We start from the raw sequence: 17415 nt of genomic DNA, 5'->3' as shown, positions 1-17415 counted from the left end.
GCTCCTCCCCCCCCCCCCCACACTTGTCAGAGATTCGAGTCCTCCCTCGTGCATGGATATGTTTGTTGTCCTTAGCGTAAGTTAGTTAGATTAAGTAGTGTGTGAGCCTAGGGACCGATGATATTAGCAGTTTGGTCTCTTAGGATCTTACCACAAATTTATAAGAATGACTTTCCACTGTATGTATGTGTTGCAGGAATAGAACTTATGAAATGGTGTTGAGTATTTACAAAAGACACTAAGAAATGGACTTAACCGTAGCAGTTCCCAAAATAGATTTGCTATCAACATACCCAGTAAATGATATTAAGTAACCACAAGGTATGAGCTCTTCTCTTTTTATATAAAATCAAAGTGTTTCATAGTTTACGAGAATTTTCAATTAGTGGAAGTGATATTGGTGTGCGAAGGGTATGGTGCATTGCGGCAAAATGGTGTAAGCGCAAAAGTTGTGTTTCAAACGATGAAGCTCTCAATCGGATGAGCCAATTTTTATTAGTAATTTTTCATTTTCAGAATTTCGTGATGTTCTGAACACACGTCTGTGTCCTGGGTCCCTCCGGTAGCTGCGCGGTCAGCGAGATGTGTTGCATGGCCCCGCCGGAGCTCCAGCAGCGGGTGTACTTACATTCGAACTTTTATGCACACAGCACTTTTCTGTGTGTTCGACAGCTGAAAACATTTACAGACTCTCATAATGGCCAGGGCTCAACATGTTGTGAATATACATTGCACTGAAAAGTGACAGATTTAGAACTCTTTTTGTATCTGTGTGTATTTCTACTTTTATATATTTCTGCATTCCCCATCGCAACCCCTCAGATTTAATGGTAGGAGAGCCCAGCGGATAGCCCGTCAAAAATTGAACACAGATCAAACAAGGAAACAGGAAGAAGATGTACTGAACTGTGAACGGAAAGCAAAATAGAAACAGTGAAAGGTCCAATAACAGGAAATGCAATATGCTGTAGAGCAACCGAGAAGAGAAATGCCATCGTGGCTAAGCGGATACGGTGTCGGACTCCCCTAGTGGGCGCAACGTGTTCAAACCTTCCTCGGAATGACAGTTGATTCTGCACAACTTCTCAATAAGTAGCCGAAAGGAAGTGACCTTCGAATGGGAACCGCAAACGTTTGATGACAAGGCAACAAGACAACCGAATCCTCCACCAGAAAACACGTCTCCTGTGACACATTGGGTATTAGTGACATTAGCTGTGTCATATGATACGAATCTCTTATTAACGCAATTTGTACGACTGGGAAGGGAGTGAGATATGCCTTCTTGCCCGACATAGCTGTTCGTATGTATGTAAATGTGTTCACAGCCAAGGAAATGATTAAAGCATAATAGTCTGTCGCATAAACTGCGACAGTTTCATAACCAGAAGTTTCTCTTTGCTCTGTCAAAACATACGTTTTTAACATTTTTGGATTTTCGTTCCGTTTTGGTAGTCTTGACTCTTGAATTCCTTTGTTGTAACATAGTTCACAGCCGTTTATTTGTTGTTTCGATTTGTGTGAGACGTCTATGTGGTATTTCGCCTGCGACCACTATTCAGCACATTTACTTGTGGCGGTAACGTATTCTTAATGCATGACTTATATTCTACAACCAATGTGTAGTACGACAGCTGCCAAGACTACAGAAAAAGAACAAACATTTCAGTGAACGTTCGGATAGTTCGTAATGTCGTGAAAAAGAAAAAGTAAGTTCAGGAGGAGGCTTTGGACACGGCTCGCCCGCTTGTCAGTCCCACGTCGTGACCACGCACCTGTATTTTAACCACTTTCTTTAAATCTCATTTTGTTCGTTGTCGCTCGTTGCATTTGTTCTGGGCGGACATTCCACGACATCCATTCAAATTTCCAAATTCGTCGTTGATCTGTTCACTCAGTTTTTTGTTACTGAGGGCAGCTAACCCTCTGACCGAACACGCTGAGCTACCGTGCTGGCGACTACGTACAATGACTATTCAAAATTTTCACTTAGCCTTCTCCACGTTAAATGACTGGATGCGCCATCCTCAGCTAGCTGTGTCAGTAAGTGTCCAGACCACTCACAGAACACGAGAAAACTTCCTTGAAAATACTGTGCTCTACGGATTGCCCATGTAAGGAACTGAAAGAATTTCGTTACGAAGAATCACCAGTTCCTAAATAGCTACAAATTTTAAGAAGTGCTGTTAAGGCATGTCTTTTTAAGTATGGACTCATACAAAATATACTTATAAATAATTAAGTGGTTGGTTTATACAACCAGTGCAACGGCCTTGCCGCAGTGAATTCACCGGTTCCCATCAGATCACCGAAGTTAAGCGCTGTCGGGCTTGGCCGGCACTTGGATGGGTGACCATCCTAGCCGCCATGCGCTGTTGCCATTTTTCGGGGTGCACTTAGCCTCATGATCCAATTGAGGAGGTACTCGGCCGAATAGTAGCGACTCCGGTCACAGAAAACCATCGTACCTACTGGCGGATCGGTGTGCTGACCACACGCCCCTCCTATCCGCATACTTAGCTGAGGATGACACTGCGGTCGGATGATGTTATACAAACTACATGTAGGAAGCATAATAAGTTTAAAGTAGCTATCATTTTCTGTGTATTGTAATTTCGTATGCATACTACAGTTTTGAAAAGTATCTGACACTGAATTACTTTTCTTTCCTTTAGTGTGATACCATACCTTATCAACTTATTCAAATTATCAGTGACAGTGACACTACTAATAATCTTCACTAATCACAGTTCCATAATTACCCTAAGTTTATTACGGCAATTGCTTCCTAAGTAAAATGTATTCTGTGGTCTTGGATATGTGCCTGTTTGTGAATAAAAATACAATTCCTTGCTTTTATTTCAGTTTCCTAATCATAGTCGAGGTGCGTCTCACTAAGGGTCTAATATACACTAATGGCCATTAAAATTGCTACACCACGAAGATGACGTGCTACAGACGCGAAATTTAACCGACAGGAAGAATATGCTGTGATATGCAAATGATTAGCTTTTCAGAGCCGGTGACGACACCTACAACGTGCTGACATGAGGGAAGTTTCCAACCGATTACTCACACGTAAACAGTAGTTGACCTTAGTTGCCTGGTGAAACGTGGTGATGCCTCGTGTAAGGAGGAGAAATGCGTACCATCACGTTACCGACTTTGATAAAGATAGAATTGTAGCCTATTGCGATTGCGGTTTATCGTATCGCAACACTGCTGCTCGCGTTGATCTAGATCCAATGACTGTTAGTAGAATATTAAATTGCTGGTTTCAGGAGGGTAATACGGAGCGCCATGCTGGATCCCAACGGTCTCGTATCACAAGCAGTCGAGATGGCAGTCATCTTATCCGCATGACTGTAACGGATCGTGCAGCCACGTCTCGATCCCTGAGTCAACAGATGGGGACGTTTGCAAGACAACAACCATCTGCACGAACAGTTCGACGACGTTTCCAGCAGCATGGACTATCAGCTCGGAGACCATGGCTGCGGTTACCCTTGATACTGCATCACAGACAGGAGCGCCTGCGATGGTGTACTCAACGACGAACATGGGTGAACGAATGGCAAAACGTCATTTTTTCGGATGAATCCAGGTTCTGTTTACAGCATCATGATGGTTGCATCCGTGTTTGGCGACGTAGTGGTGAACGTACATTGGAAGCGTGTATTCGTTATTGCCATACTGGCGTATCACCCGGCGTGATGGTATGGGGTGCCATTGGTTGCACGTCTCGGTCACCTCTTGTTCACATTGACGGCTCTTTGAACAGTGGACGTTACATTTCACATGTGTTACGACCCGTGGCTCTACCCTTCATTCGATCTCTGCGAAACCCTAAATTTCAGCAGGATAATGCACGACCGCATGTTGCAGGTCGTGTACGGGCCTTTCTGGATACAGAAAATTTTCGACTGCTGCCCTGGCCAGTACATTCTCCAGATCTCTCACCAACTGATAACGTCTGGTCAATGGTGGCAGAGCAACTGGCTCCTCACAATAAGCCAGTCACTACTGTTGATGAACTGTGGTATCGTGTTGAAGAGGCATTAGCAGCTGTACCTGTACACGCCATCCAAGCTCTGTTTGACTCAATGCCCAGGCGTATCAAGGCCGTTATTACGGCCAGAGGTGGTTGTTGTGGGTACCGGTTTCTCAGGATCTAAACACCCAAATTGCGTGAAAATACACTCCTGGAAATTGAAATAAGAACACCGTGAATTCATTGTCCCAGGAAGGGGAAACTTTATTGACACATTCCTGGGGTCAGATACATCACATGATCACACTGACAGAACCACAGGCACATAGACACAGGCAACAGAGCATGCACAATGTCGGCACTAGTACAGTGTATATCCACCTTTCGCAGCAATGCAGGCTGCTATTCTCCCATGGAGACGATCGTAGAGATGCTGGATGTAGTCCTGTGGAACGGCTTGCCATGCCATTTCCACCTGGCGCCTCAGTTGGACCAGCGTTCGTCCTGGACGTGCAGACCGCGTGAGACGACGCTTCATCCAGTCCCAAACATGCTCAATGGGGGACAGATCCGGAGATCTTGCTGGCCAGGGTAGTTGACTTACACCTTCTAGAGCACGTTGGGTGGCACGGGGTACATGCGGACGTGCATTGTCCTGTTGGAACAGCAAGTTCCCTGGCCGGTCTAGGAATGGTAGAACGATGGGTTCGATGACGGTTTGGATGTACCGTGCACTATTCAGTGTCCCCTCGACGATCACCAGTGGTGTACGGCCAGTGTAGGAGATCGCTCCCCACACCATGATGCCGGGTGTTGGCCCTGTGTGGCTCGGTCGTATGCAGTCCTGATTGTGGCGCTCACCTGCACGGCGCCAAACACGCATACGACCATCATTGGCACCAAGGCAGAAGCGACTCTCATCGCTGAAGACGACACGTCTCCATTCGTCCCTCCATTCACGCCTGTCGCGACACCACTGGAGGCGGGCTGCACGATATTGGGGCGTGAGCGGAAGACGGCCTAACGGTGTGCGGGACCGTAGCCCAGCTTCATGGAGACGGTTGCGAATGGTCCTCGCCGATACCCCAGGAGCAACAGTGTCCCTAATTTGCTGGGAAGTGGCGGTGCGGTCCCCTACGGCACTGCGTAGGATCCTACGGTCTTGGCGTGCATCCGTGCGTCGCTGCGGTCCGGTCCCAGGTCGACGGGCACGTGCACCTTCCGCCGACCACTGGCGACAACATCGATGTACTGTGGAGACCTCACGCCCCACGTGTTGAGCAATTCGGCGGTACGTCCACGAGGCCTCCCGCATGCCCACTATACGCCCTCGCTCAAAGTCCGTCAACTGCACATACGGTTCACGTCCACGCTGTCGCGGCATGCTACCAGTGTTAAAGACTGCGATGGAGCTCCGTATGCCACGGCAAACTGGCTGACACTGACGGCGGCGGTGCACAAATGCTGCGCAGCTAGCGCCATTCGACGGCCAACACCGCGGTTCCTGGTGTGTCCGCTGTGCCGTGCATGTGATCATTGCTTGTACAGCCCTCTCGCAGTGTCCGGAGCAAGTATGGTGGGTCTGACACACCGGTGTCAATGTGTTCTTTTTTCCATTTCCAGGAGTGTATTATGACATGTCAGTTCTAGTATAATATATTTGTCCAATGAATACCCGTTTGTCATCTGCATTTCTTCTTGGAGTAGCAGTTTTAATGGCCAGTAGTGTAAAAAAATACTAAACGAGAAAACCAAAAGTGGACAGGCAGCAAACATCAAAAGAGAGTGGAAGTTCGAGAACATATTGAGCTTTCTAAAGCCATGTTTTAGGGTGACAGCCATGACCTCAAATATATTCCGAGCCAATATAGATGATGAACCAGTCTCTCAACGAGAAGAAGACGAAGAACCGTGTATGTCATCTCTCAGAGTCACCAGTTATTCAGTTACAAATTTAATCTCCCTATCAGGCTGAGCCGGTAGTTACTGTGCGAACCCTCTCACTCAATATACAGAGAACTGCCAGGGATGAAGTAAACAACACCGTAACTAAATTAGAGAGTGACTAAGCGGAATTGGGAATTTATTTTTCAGCCTTCAACAATGAAGAATTTTTGTACTGTATTTTCTTTTATTCTTGGTAATAAATATCTTCAAAAAATGTGGTTAGATTCACCAATATTTCAAACTTTTCACATTTGTGTAGTAATTATGTGCTTGCTATAGATTTTCAATAGCTGCTATAAAGTATTGGTCCTCTAAAACATTTGTAAAGTGAATTTTTATACACATTTAGTTTTACAGTAGAATGGATTACAGTATGGCTGCAACTAGATACAAAGCAAAGTAGTATGGGCAGAATCAGCCTCTTTAGTAAATGAAATCTACTTGTATATTGTCAAGCATTTGTAATGTTTGAAACAGATATGAACTGAAATCTTTTGACACTGAAGCACTGGCGTTTTCTGCAGACAGTCATGGAAAACAGCATCACATATACTCCATTACTTCGAGAGTATTTACTGTAAATAAAGGCAGGTTATTGCAATCAACTCTCAGACCAGTGATAATCACAAATTTAATTTGTGGAAGTAAGTGTAATACATACATGTATTATTTTATATGCTCTCAGAACCACATACTACTCGTAAATTACCAATTTCAGTTTATTGTGGAACACAGAAATAAAGACAAAATAATTCAGAATCCAATTTCTAACATTTCGAATCAAAACACCATCACCATTTTGTTTGTAGAATTCAAATACCATATTTAATTGCAAAGTGTAATAAGAAGGAGTAGTTGTAAGCATCTGGACAATTTTTATGTTGTTACACGCTATCCTTAGCACAGGTAAGGCATTTGAAACATCTGGCAATCAAACAAAAAGCTTGAAAGGAACTGAATATGTATACTACACACTAAAAGGCTTATTTATTGTTCAGTGGATTTCTGCATTGATGTGAAACAGTTTTCCAAGCAACAGTGGTCAGTATGTGGTTTCACTAGCTAACCCAGTACAGATAAACCACTTGCAACATTTAGCAGCCAAATACAAAGCTACACAGTAGAAAAAAAATAAAGGCTCTGAGCACCATGGGACTGAGCTTCTGAGGTCATCAGTCCCCTAGAGCTTAGAACTACTTAAACCTAACCAACCTAGGGACATCACACACATCCATGCCCGAGGCAGGATTCGAACCTGCGAACGTAGCGGTCTCGCGGCTCCAGACCGTAGCGCCTAGAACCGCACGGCCACTCCGGCCGGCTACACAGTAGCAAGTTTGTTTGTTAAGCAGCTCTCTGCATTTGTATGAAACAATTTTCCTAGCATCAGTGGTCAATATGCGGTTTTACTAGCCAGCACCTGTATAGGAAAATCACTTGCAACATTTAGTAGCTAACACAAAGCTGTACAGTAGCTGTATGCACTGCGCGTGAAACAGTTTTTCGAACAACAGTGGTCAATATGCGTTTTCACTAACTAGCCTCAGTACAACTGAGTTGCTTCAACACTTTCGAAGCAAACACAAAGCTTGAAATGAATTGAACAGATACACTACTCAGTGTGTGAAACAGTTTTCCAACGTCAGTTGTCAATTTGGAGCTTCACTAGCTAACACCAGTACAGATGAGGCATTTGCAACATTTATCAAGCAAAAACAAAGCTTGAAAGTAAACGAATATGTACACTGCACACTAACAGGCTTAGATTATTAAGTAGCTCTCTGGATTGTGCGTGGAACGGTTTTGCAAGTATCATTAGCAAATGTGCTTTCACTGGCTAACTCCAGTGCAGATAAGGCAATCGAACGATATGGAGGGAGATATGACCATTAAATAAAAATTTGCACTGAACTGGCAACCAGACTTGTCTGAAACAAACCATTAATTTTTCGCTGGTTGTGATGGCAACTCACGATAGTGTGTTTATTTTTTTTTAAATTCTAGGTTCAGTTTCACGTAACAAGTAAAAAAATTGGTGTTTTACATTCTGAAATATTTATAAAGATTATTCTTCCTCGAGCTTCTTGAGTGTGTGAAACTCCCCTTCTGTAATGACACCATTTTCCGCACCCACCCTCTTCCCTGTTCTCCTCCTCTAGTATACAAGCTATCGCTGAAAGATGGAACCCACTGAGTCAGATAAATGCCATTCTACTGCAAACGTGGACCAAACACACAATTAGCGACCGTGCTGTGTCTTCACTTCGCGCGTATAATTAGCTGAGAATCATCCTGTAAAGTCCGTACTTCCGGCGAAAAAACAGTTGACGACAGCGATGAGAGTTGGTATCAAGGGACTTTCATTGACTTGATGCGACGGACAGTGTGAATATACCCTGGCGGGTCGGCTGCGTGACGTGACGGTGCCGTGGTGGCCACTGTGAACTGACCTTCGTTCGGAAAGGGAGCATAATTTAGAATTTTTTTCTTAACATTATCTCTCAGCATAACCTACCCTGCAACACCCTTACAAAGTTTTCAGACTTTTTCAGACCACCAGGTCGATACATAGGGTGAAACTGAATTCCACCGAAAAACTTTCAGGGATGATATTGTCGACCGAAACAAGAAAAAAAATCGAGTAAACATGGGCTCTAATATACATACCTTATCAGCTATGGCCAATTGTTCATCTTAGCTACTTTGAGTCACATCTCTTCTATTGAAAGCTCTTTGCCTCCCATATTTTGATAGATGGTGGTTTGGAGCAAAAGAAAAAGAAAATGCCCTACTCATTAATGAGCTTAAAAGTTGATACCTGAAGAACTATGAGCTTTTGTTCATCTTCGCTGCTGTGATATACATCTCTTTCACTCTTAAGGTATGCATTTTAGAGTCAATGTTTATCAGGCATTTTTTCTCGTTTTGGTCCATACTAGCGCCTCGGAGAGTTCTGATTCACCATCCCCACAGTAGTCAGGCGTGCTATCTCTGATGCTTTGACAGATTTGCAATTACGATTCTCTATGTGTAGCTGCAGTCAGTCTAGACTGCTCATAACATGTCTCTTGCGATGCCCAGAGCCGATAGTAAGCTCAGGTCTGTTTCCCGTAACATACAAAATTGTAAACCTACCCATTCGATAGAACGATCCCAAATTAATCTAGTGCGATGTTAGCTTTGTAGATATATATTAACAGGGACAGTGAAACATGAAGAATGACCAGTAATGCAGCAGTGACAGCATCGCGTACCATCATGCTACAGCACTACTCAGTCGCTGCTGCAGTACATTTAATTCTTCGAGTTCTCTTGTCCTCGTTAACGCATTTCGCGTCAGACCGATTTGGGACCGCCCTGTCTAATGGGAGTGTAAAATTTCGCTTTAAAAAGAATTTTGATTTCAATGGGAAACCAGTCGACTGTTTCCGTTGGCTCTGTGCGTCACATGGAAGACGTGACTAGCAGTATTTATTTTCGCTGATAACATATACTAGGGGCATTCAATAAGTAATGCAACACTTTTTCTGAATGTCGTTTAGTTTTATTCAGGATTCCAGCACATCATATTATTCCCCATTCTTTTGGCAACAAAACCCTATTTTTCAACATAACCTCCGTTCTATGCGACGGCCTTATGCCACCTTACTGCGAGGGCCTGTACGCCAGTATGACACAACTCTACTGGTCAACGTGCAGCCAACGTCTAATTGTATCAACAATCTCCCCATCATCCACAGCTTCCCGTGGAGTGCGTCAGCGCTACCAACATAGACATCCAGTTGAGCAGCGAGCTATTTAATTGTGGTCTGTCGATCGCCTCAAATAAGACTGCCCGCACGTAGCAACACTGCACGAGTCATATTTGTGTGCGGCCGGCCGGCATGTGGGAGATCGGACGGATTTGCGAGACCTCGTTGCAGTGATGATAAACGCCTAGTCCAACGGCTCACCGTGCTTTTGTTCACTGCCAGGTGTCCGTAATCATTCTGCAAGCGCCTATGAATATCTGCGACGCTCTGGTTTTCCGCCAAAAGAAACTCAGTGACAGCTCTCTGTCTGGAACGCACTTCCGTTACAGACACCACTTTGAAGGCTCCGTATAGCGCTACGACCTATCAGCACCTCATGCAACTGTAGAGGCTGAAGCTGGAATATTCCACGATGTCCCACAGCAAATCCTGCGTTTTTTTCAACGGAATGTGGCAGAGAAAAAAAAGTGTTGCATTACTTATTAAACGCCCTCTGCATCTGTCGAAACACCAAAGAGTATACGCCAGCTGACATTTAGGAGGCGCACAGTGCATACATATGCCTTGCAGTTGCTAAAAATCGTATGCCTGAGTGACAGAACGCATGGAATAAAGGTAGAAGCCCAAAAAGGTTAGAAATAAAAGTAATTTGCAAAATGAAAGCTGTTTATGGTCCCGTTAACGAGATTTATAGTGAAACCGGAAGTTGTTACGGTGATCACTGAAGATACTTTAAAATAAGGCGGTCCAATATGAGTTTTTATAACAGTCGCGCAAGACAGAATAAATGCCATATTACTAGCAAAATTGCGAGTGCCGACCGGACGTCTTAAAAAGAAAAGGCAATATGCTACTGAGGAAGGATGGACAACCAACACCTGCGACAGACAGAAGAATTTCATCGCGTATAAAGATTGTTGCGGCGGTTATTGCTGAAACAGCTGGTTTTCGGTTTTATCGGCTTTTTCCACGCCAGTGGAACCTGACTATTAAAACAGCTCGAAATAACCGATTTTCAGTATTTTTCCTATTACTTCCTGTAGTTAACATAAGAGTCGAACAAAAATTGAAAAATGTCGACTTACTCATTTTCATGATACATAGAACAGAAGTATTGAATTAAATAGGTAAGTAAAAGAAAACTTTGTCCGTCTACCGTGCGCTGCTTTTCTCGAAAAGCGGTAAGTGGTTGAATACTACAAAAAATCACCAGTATTCTCTTACCGATTCCAATTTTTTCAAAATCTACTCAAAAATCATCTTGTAAACGGGGATCATAGCAGTATTTGCGCACTGCGAATAATCCTCGATGAAGGATTAAAGCTGAGGTGGAAGGACTCTCTTTTTCGTTTTAATTTGTCCGATTTTAAGGGCTACAAGCAAATAGTCATATTACGTAGACACAGGCAGTAGATAAACTGCTTTCTATTTTTAACGTATACTATGAATGAATTATTGTGAACTTCCTGATTTATTACTGTTACCATAACTTTGTTCCTCTTATTATTTCATAGGAATGGCAGGCAAGTCGTTATCTTGTAAAGCAAATGATGCGCTGAACTTCATTCCTTTTTCACTTTGTAAAACCATTTCCAGACAAGGGTTGGTGCAATTCTACAATACCATGGATGTCCGGCGACGACTGCGAGAAATAACCATATAGAGCAGGGGGGAGGGAGGGGGGGCAAGTCTAGCACACGGCACGGCACGTACACGCAGACCTTAAGGCACGACACACAGAAACGGGAACATCATTATCTCAGCAGTAGCAGTTCTTATGTCATGTGTTTGTTGCTCAGTTCTGTCTGTGAAAAATGAAATGATTGTGCGGCATTGCTGGCCGGGGTGCTCGGCCGCCAAAGTTGCAAGTCCTTTTTAGCTGACACCACTTCCGCGATTTGCGAGTCAATGATGATGAGAGGCACACAACACCCACTCTTCTCGGGGCAGAGAAAATCCCTAACCCCGCCGGGGATCGAACCCGGGACCCCGTGCGCGGGAAGCGAGCACCGCAAGACCACGAGCTGCGGACAGTTCTGTATGTGTTATTAATACAGTAGCATGGGCCGCTTTTCCCATTTTCTAGAATAAAGCAACATTTCAAACCAATACAAATCTTACGAATAAAAATTACTGCCTTAAAAAATATTTATTTAAAAACGAAAAATTTTAAGACGCTGCTAGGGGTAATTGTTACATCGGTTTCTTTCCTCTTTTATTAGTAAAAAATAAAAAAAGGCACCTGTTATAACCGAGACCAAAGAAATATCGAAAAACACTTCTTATTCGGAACTAAAACACCCGTATCCGCTTTAACCGGTCGGATTTTCCCGTCGCTAGCTGCTGGTTGTGGAGAGACCTAAAAGCAGTCCTCTTTCCTTCGTTCCATTCGCAAGGGCTAACAGAAAGGGAACGACAGGAATCGCCACAAAGTACCCTCTGCCACGCACTGTACTGTGGCTTGTGGTGTGTGTACGTGGATTTAGCTGTAGGATTCGTTGTAGCTAGCGACTCCTGACGCGCACGAACCCGTCGGGAGTGTCCGGCGCCGCACGAGCGGCCGACAGGAGACAGCGACTGCCTGCGCTGGCCGTGTATCTGCCGCGCACCTGTCGCTTGAGTGGAGCCCAGAGCGACTCGCCGTCATTGCCACCACTGACTACACTGTCCATGCACTTCCTGCCGACAGCGCGCGTCATTAAAATGCACGGGCTGGCGTTGTATATTCTTGATTGTCTAATGAAATTCTGTGGTTTACTGCCGTTCCAAAAGATTTCTGCAGTTTCTAAAGATAACTAACGAATTCCAGAAAATTACAACGTGTCGACTTGCAAAGGAGATGTAGTCTCCGCAAGGAACAGCTGCTTTTATAAAACAGATCCGAAAATTGTCATTATAGACCGAAACAGGTAGTCTGACGACAAAAAATTGTGACGATAAAGTGAAGTACAGGAAATTTATTCTGTAATCGGGTCACTGTTCAATTCGCAACCATGTCGCAGCTTATGAATCTCGATAGCAGGAGACCCCTCAAGGAGGGAAGAAAGTGTGACTCGGAAGTGGCAGAGTGGTATCAAGGATGTTCCATTCTTGAATGTTTCGTGGGGAGAACGGCTGTCTATAAACTTACGTATGAATTCTCATTTCTCTGATACTCTACTCCTGATTAGTCCGCGAGACGTAAGTGGGAGGAAATTATATGTTGCCTGATTCTTCTTCAAACATACAAATTGAAATTCGAGCAGTAAACTTCACTCAAAACCAAGAGCCGGTAAGAGAATAATGGATGCGCCACAAAGTCCCTCCCTTTCCTCTCTTGTTTGGAAACATTACCTTCAAAATACAGAGAATCCTTGGTAATTTTTAGGTGAAAGTCATTTTCCGCCCACCGTTTAAGATTTCGGACCTACTGAGATCAGTGAAGGATAACTGGTAATTGTGGAAGGCAGCAATTTAGGAAATATCTTCCCAGTGTAGTATGGCCTATACAGAACAAACAACACGAGTATTGGGAGACCGCTGCACAGAACATGAACGTTCCGCTCGCCTTTTGCAACCCAGCAAGTCTGCAAATGCGGAACATTGTGTCTCTTACGGACACACTCTTGTCACTGTGGCTCTCGGAATATTGAATTCCCCGTCGAATTCCGAAATAGAGTGTCCCCTAAGTCTAGCTACAAACACCATTCCCGGCTCAAAGTCTCTTAATTTCCGTCGTGAGGCCATTATTACGTCGGAAACCTCTGCATATCATTCACATGAGTACAAATGACAGCTCCGCCATCGCAATACCCTATTACACTTTGTGTACATGGTACTACCGCACATCAATATTTGTACTTACCGCTATCCCATGACATTTTTCACCCCATCGTCAAGTCAAACATTGTCATACAACAGAACATAATTCTCTTTTTCATTCCTGTACGTGTTATTCTTGACAGCAGCTTGGATGAATGAGCTGATAAAGTGATTGTGCACTAGTTGATTCACCTAGCTGCTCTAGCTATCCTTGGAATCAAGTGAATGGTAATTGTCCGAGCGTCTGATGGTATGGCAACATCGTCTTGAATAGTCGTTTGCCTGCACTTACCCCGATGATTTAGAAATTCAGATTGAATGTTATCCGTTCTATTTGCCTAATTGTATCTCAAGTCTTCAAGAGCTCTTTTTAATTCTAACTCTAGTACTGGAGATATAATGACTGCAGTTTCATATAGCACGTCATTACTCAGGTCCTCCCTCTCATACCCACTCTCAACTCTGCTTTTAACAGTGGACATCACGTTGCATCCTTAATGTTAGCATCTTTTCCTTTGATGTCCTTTTCTATATGCTAATATCGGCGATCATTTCTTTTTCGATTTCCTTGCTTCTTCACTGCAGCCGTTTATCCTTGGCTGCCTGGTACTCCATAGTTATTTCATTTCCAAGGATTTATATTGCTATATTCCCTTCCATCTCTATACGTACGTAATTCCTTCTTTCGTCGATCAGTTGAAGTATTTGATTTGCTTCTTCTCACTTACCTTCCTTGTACCTATATTTGTCTGTCCAACATCTGTGATTGCTCTTCTTAGAGCTGTCGACTCCTCTTCAACTAAACTACCGTCTTTGGTTTTCTTTGTCGTAGTATCCACATCCTTAGTGAACTTCAAATACGTCTGATCATTACTCAGTAATTATGTAGTCCACGTCCTTCCACACTGACACTTCCGGACGATCCTCTTAAATTTCTCTTTACTTTTCACCATTACTAAATAGTGATCTCAGTCTGTATCAGCAAAAGGGGTTCGGCATCTCTGGCTGAACGTGATGTAATCCAGCTGGAATTTTCCCCGTATCTCCGGATATTTTCCAAGTACAGCTCCTCCTGTCGTGATTAATGAACAAAGTATTACCTGTTAGCATCTGACATTTACTGTAGAACTCAGGTAGTCTGTCTCCGTAGCGCTCAATCGTCGAGGAAGGAACGAGGAAAAAGAGGTGTTGCCCACTTCCACATGCTAAACACTGTTCTTGCTTCAATTCTAATTTGAGTGAACAGTTCGTCAAAGCTACGACTCGGTTTTTCTTTATTAGACTAAGTCACGTAGCTGTAATGGCTGATTACAGTGAAATCATAGACACTATTACTACTTTAGGAGAGTGCCAGGACATCTACGTCCACGCTGCCGAACGATATGCTAGACATTTTCCCAAAGGACGACTTCTAAATAAGGTCACTATACACGGTCTCTATGGTGTCACCGCCAGACACCACACTTGCTAGGTGGTAGCCTTTAAATCGGCCGCGGTCCGTTAGTATACGTCGGACCCGCGTGTCTCCACTATCAGTGATTGCAGACCGAGCGCCGCCACACGGCAGGTCTAGAGAGACTTCCTAGCACACGCCCCAGTTGTACAGCCGACTTTGCTAGCGATGGTTCACTGACAAATTACGCTCTCATTTGCCGAAACGATAGTTAGCATAGCCTTCAGCTACGTCATTTGCTACGACCTAGCAAAGCGCCATTACCAGTTACTATTGATGCTGTAAAACATGTACCGTCAAAAGCGATGTTCACCACTTACGGATTAAAGTTAAGTATTCCAACAGCTACTTCCTTTTTTGCTAAAGTCTAACTTCCTAGTCCTGTTCCAGACCTCACGCCAGCCTGCGTGAGCTAAAACGCGTGCCTTTCGGCTTCCTCTCATAGTGGGTTGGCTCTCTTGCCAATCCACAACAGTCTCACTGACAGAGACCGAAATGGTCGGTTACGTCGTCTACATCGACGTCTTGAAACGAGGAAAATGTTATTACGTCGTAGCAACAACGCTCCAACCAAATCCTCGTATTACTGCACGGAAAATTTCAAACAAAATTACGATTATCAATGTCAGTGGTTCTCAGAATCCTAAAGGTGCGGAGAGTTCATGCTTACCGTATCACATTGACCTAATAACTAACGCTCTGGAAGTTCGAAGAACGCTGTAATATAACTTCTGTGTCCGCCCCCGGTAGCTGAATGGTCAGCGCGACAGAATGTCAAACCTAAGGGCCCGGGTTCGATTCCCGGCTGGGTCGCAGACTTTCTCCGCTGAGGGACTGCGTGTTGTGTTGTCCCAATCATCATAATATCATTCCCATCGACGCGCAGGTCGCCGAAGTGGCGTCAAATCGAAAGACTTGCACCCGACGAACGGTCTACCCAACGGGAGGCCCTAGTCACGCGATTTACAACATACGCGATCTTTATACTCTCTGAAAATATCTGTGTCTCCTTAACTGTGCTAGGAAAACGAAAAAGTTACAATATCCTTTTGTGTGAAGTAGCACAGACGAATCGGCATTGTGCCTTGGAGAACTGGTCGCTTTGGAACACAGGTCTCTTTCCCTAAGCTTATGAAGGGCCGCGAAATTCTAAGAACGCACAGGATGCCTGTGACTGCTCTTGTTTGTTGGCACCCTTTGAGGTCAGGAAATTCCGTTGAGTACTGTAGTTGCTGGCTAGCGTGACTTACCTGCTCCCTCTGTCGCCATTTTTATGCTTCCACAGCGTGAGAACTTCCCGTATTCTGGGAACTCCAGCAGCAGCCGCCTCTACTTTTGGTTTACCCAACGAGCGGCGCAGTAGTCGGATGCCAACCTTCAGACACCTAAGGTCAACACAGTGGTTCCTATTCAAAAAATTTGGCAGCTTCCCCCCGGCGAACTGTTTTGAAAGAGAAATGCTAGGTTGTCAGGCTTGATAATCGTGATGGACTCTTCCCTCGATAATATGGCGTTCTGGAGTGCGTTTGTGTTGTATACAGGGGGGTAGACCGGCGTTTGGGTCCGCGACGTCCGATTTTTTATGGCGGAGAAGATGGGGTTCAGCTTTGGACAGGGTCACTGTTTGAATAACTGTCGCAACTTAGCAGCAGTGCAGCCCTTTAACACTCAGCAAATCGCAACTTGCTTGTCCTATAAACTGCAACTTGTGTTATATTTGTAGTAATTTGTAGTAATTGATTCATGGGTGTGACGTCATAAGCTCGTGACTGCGTGTGAGATCGCTCTCTAAGTTTTCATCTATTTTTAGTTTTCAGATATATATTTTAACTGTTTTTGTGATAATATTTACTATATAAGTGACTTATTAGTGGTTTCTTCATTCACCTCTGCATTTCGTGTGTTGTGGCCTGATATTTGTGAGTGTTTCGTATCGAGCAACTTAACCTCTTACCCGTGTTTACATTCCGCGCTGACCAGTTGCAGCTGTAGCGGCGCATCGAAAGCTAAGTACTAATTAATTGTTTGTGTATAGTATTTTATTTAGGAACTTTAGTGGTCTTCAACCGGTGTTCTTGGTGTTTTCCGGTGAAATAACTTCAGAAGAAATTTTTGCGAACTGCTTTCAGTTTCGTTACTGTCATTAGACGTTTGATTTTCTTTCTGTGTTAGTATTTTGTTATATTCTCATTTGTTGTTGATTAATACTTTCAATAATAGTGGTTACTTCCCTTGTAGATCAAGTTTGTGATAATTGTAGTCAGTTTTTAACATCTTCTTATTGTAGTAGCGGAACTTAGATAAAGTTGTTTTCTTGTTTCAATAATTGTAAAATTTTACCATGAGTGAGAAGTGTGGGCTTTGCCGTAGGTTCGTGAGTAGTGGATTGCGGTGTGAGACTTGTTCGAAGTATTTTCACTGGGGGGAATGCAGTGGGGAAGCCAGTGGGCATTCTGGTGAGATCCTCTCCT

General features: G+C 44.0%; 1 pseudogene; it reads left to right on the top strand.

Moving 5' to 3' along the window:
• The first annotated feature begins 2263 nt into the window (after positions 1 to 2263).
• LOC124614456 lies at positions 2264 to 2381 on the top strand (annotated as a pseudogene).
• The last annotated feature ends 15034 nt before the right edge of the window (positions 2382 to 17415 follow it).

Source organism: Schistocerca americana, chromosome 4 (genome assembly GCF_021461395.2).
Source record: "Schistocerca americana isolate TAMUIC-IGC-003095 chromosome 4, iqSchAmer2.1, whole genome shotgun sequence".
NCBI classification, from domain to species: Eukaryota; Metazoa; Arthropoda; class Insecta; order Orthoptera; family Acrididae; genus Schistocerca; species Schistocerca americana.
Note: the sequence above shows the minus strand (reverse complement) of the source record. Positions and strands in the feature narration are given on the sequence as shown.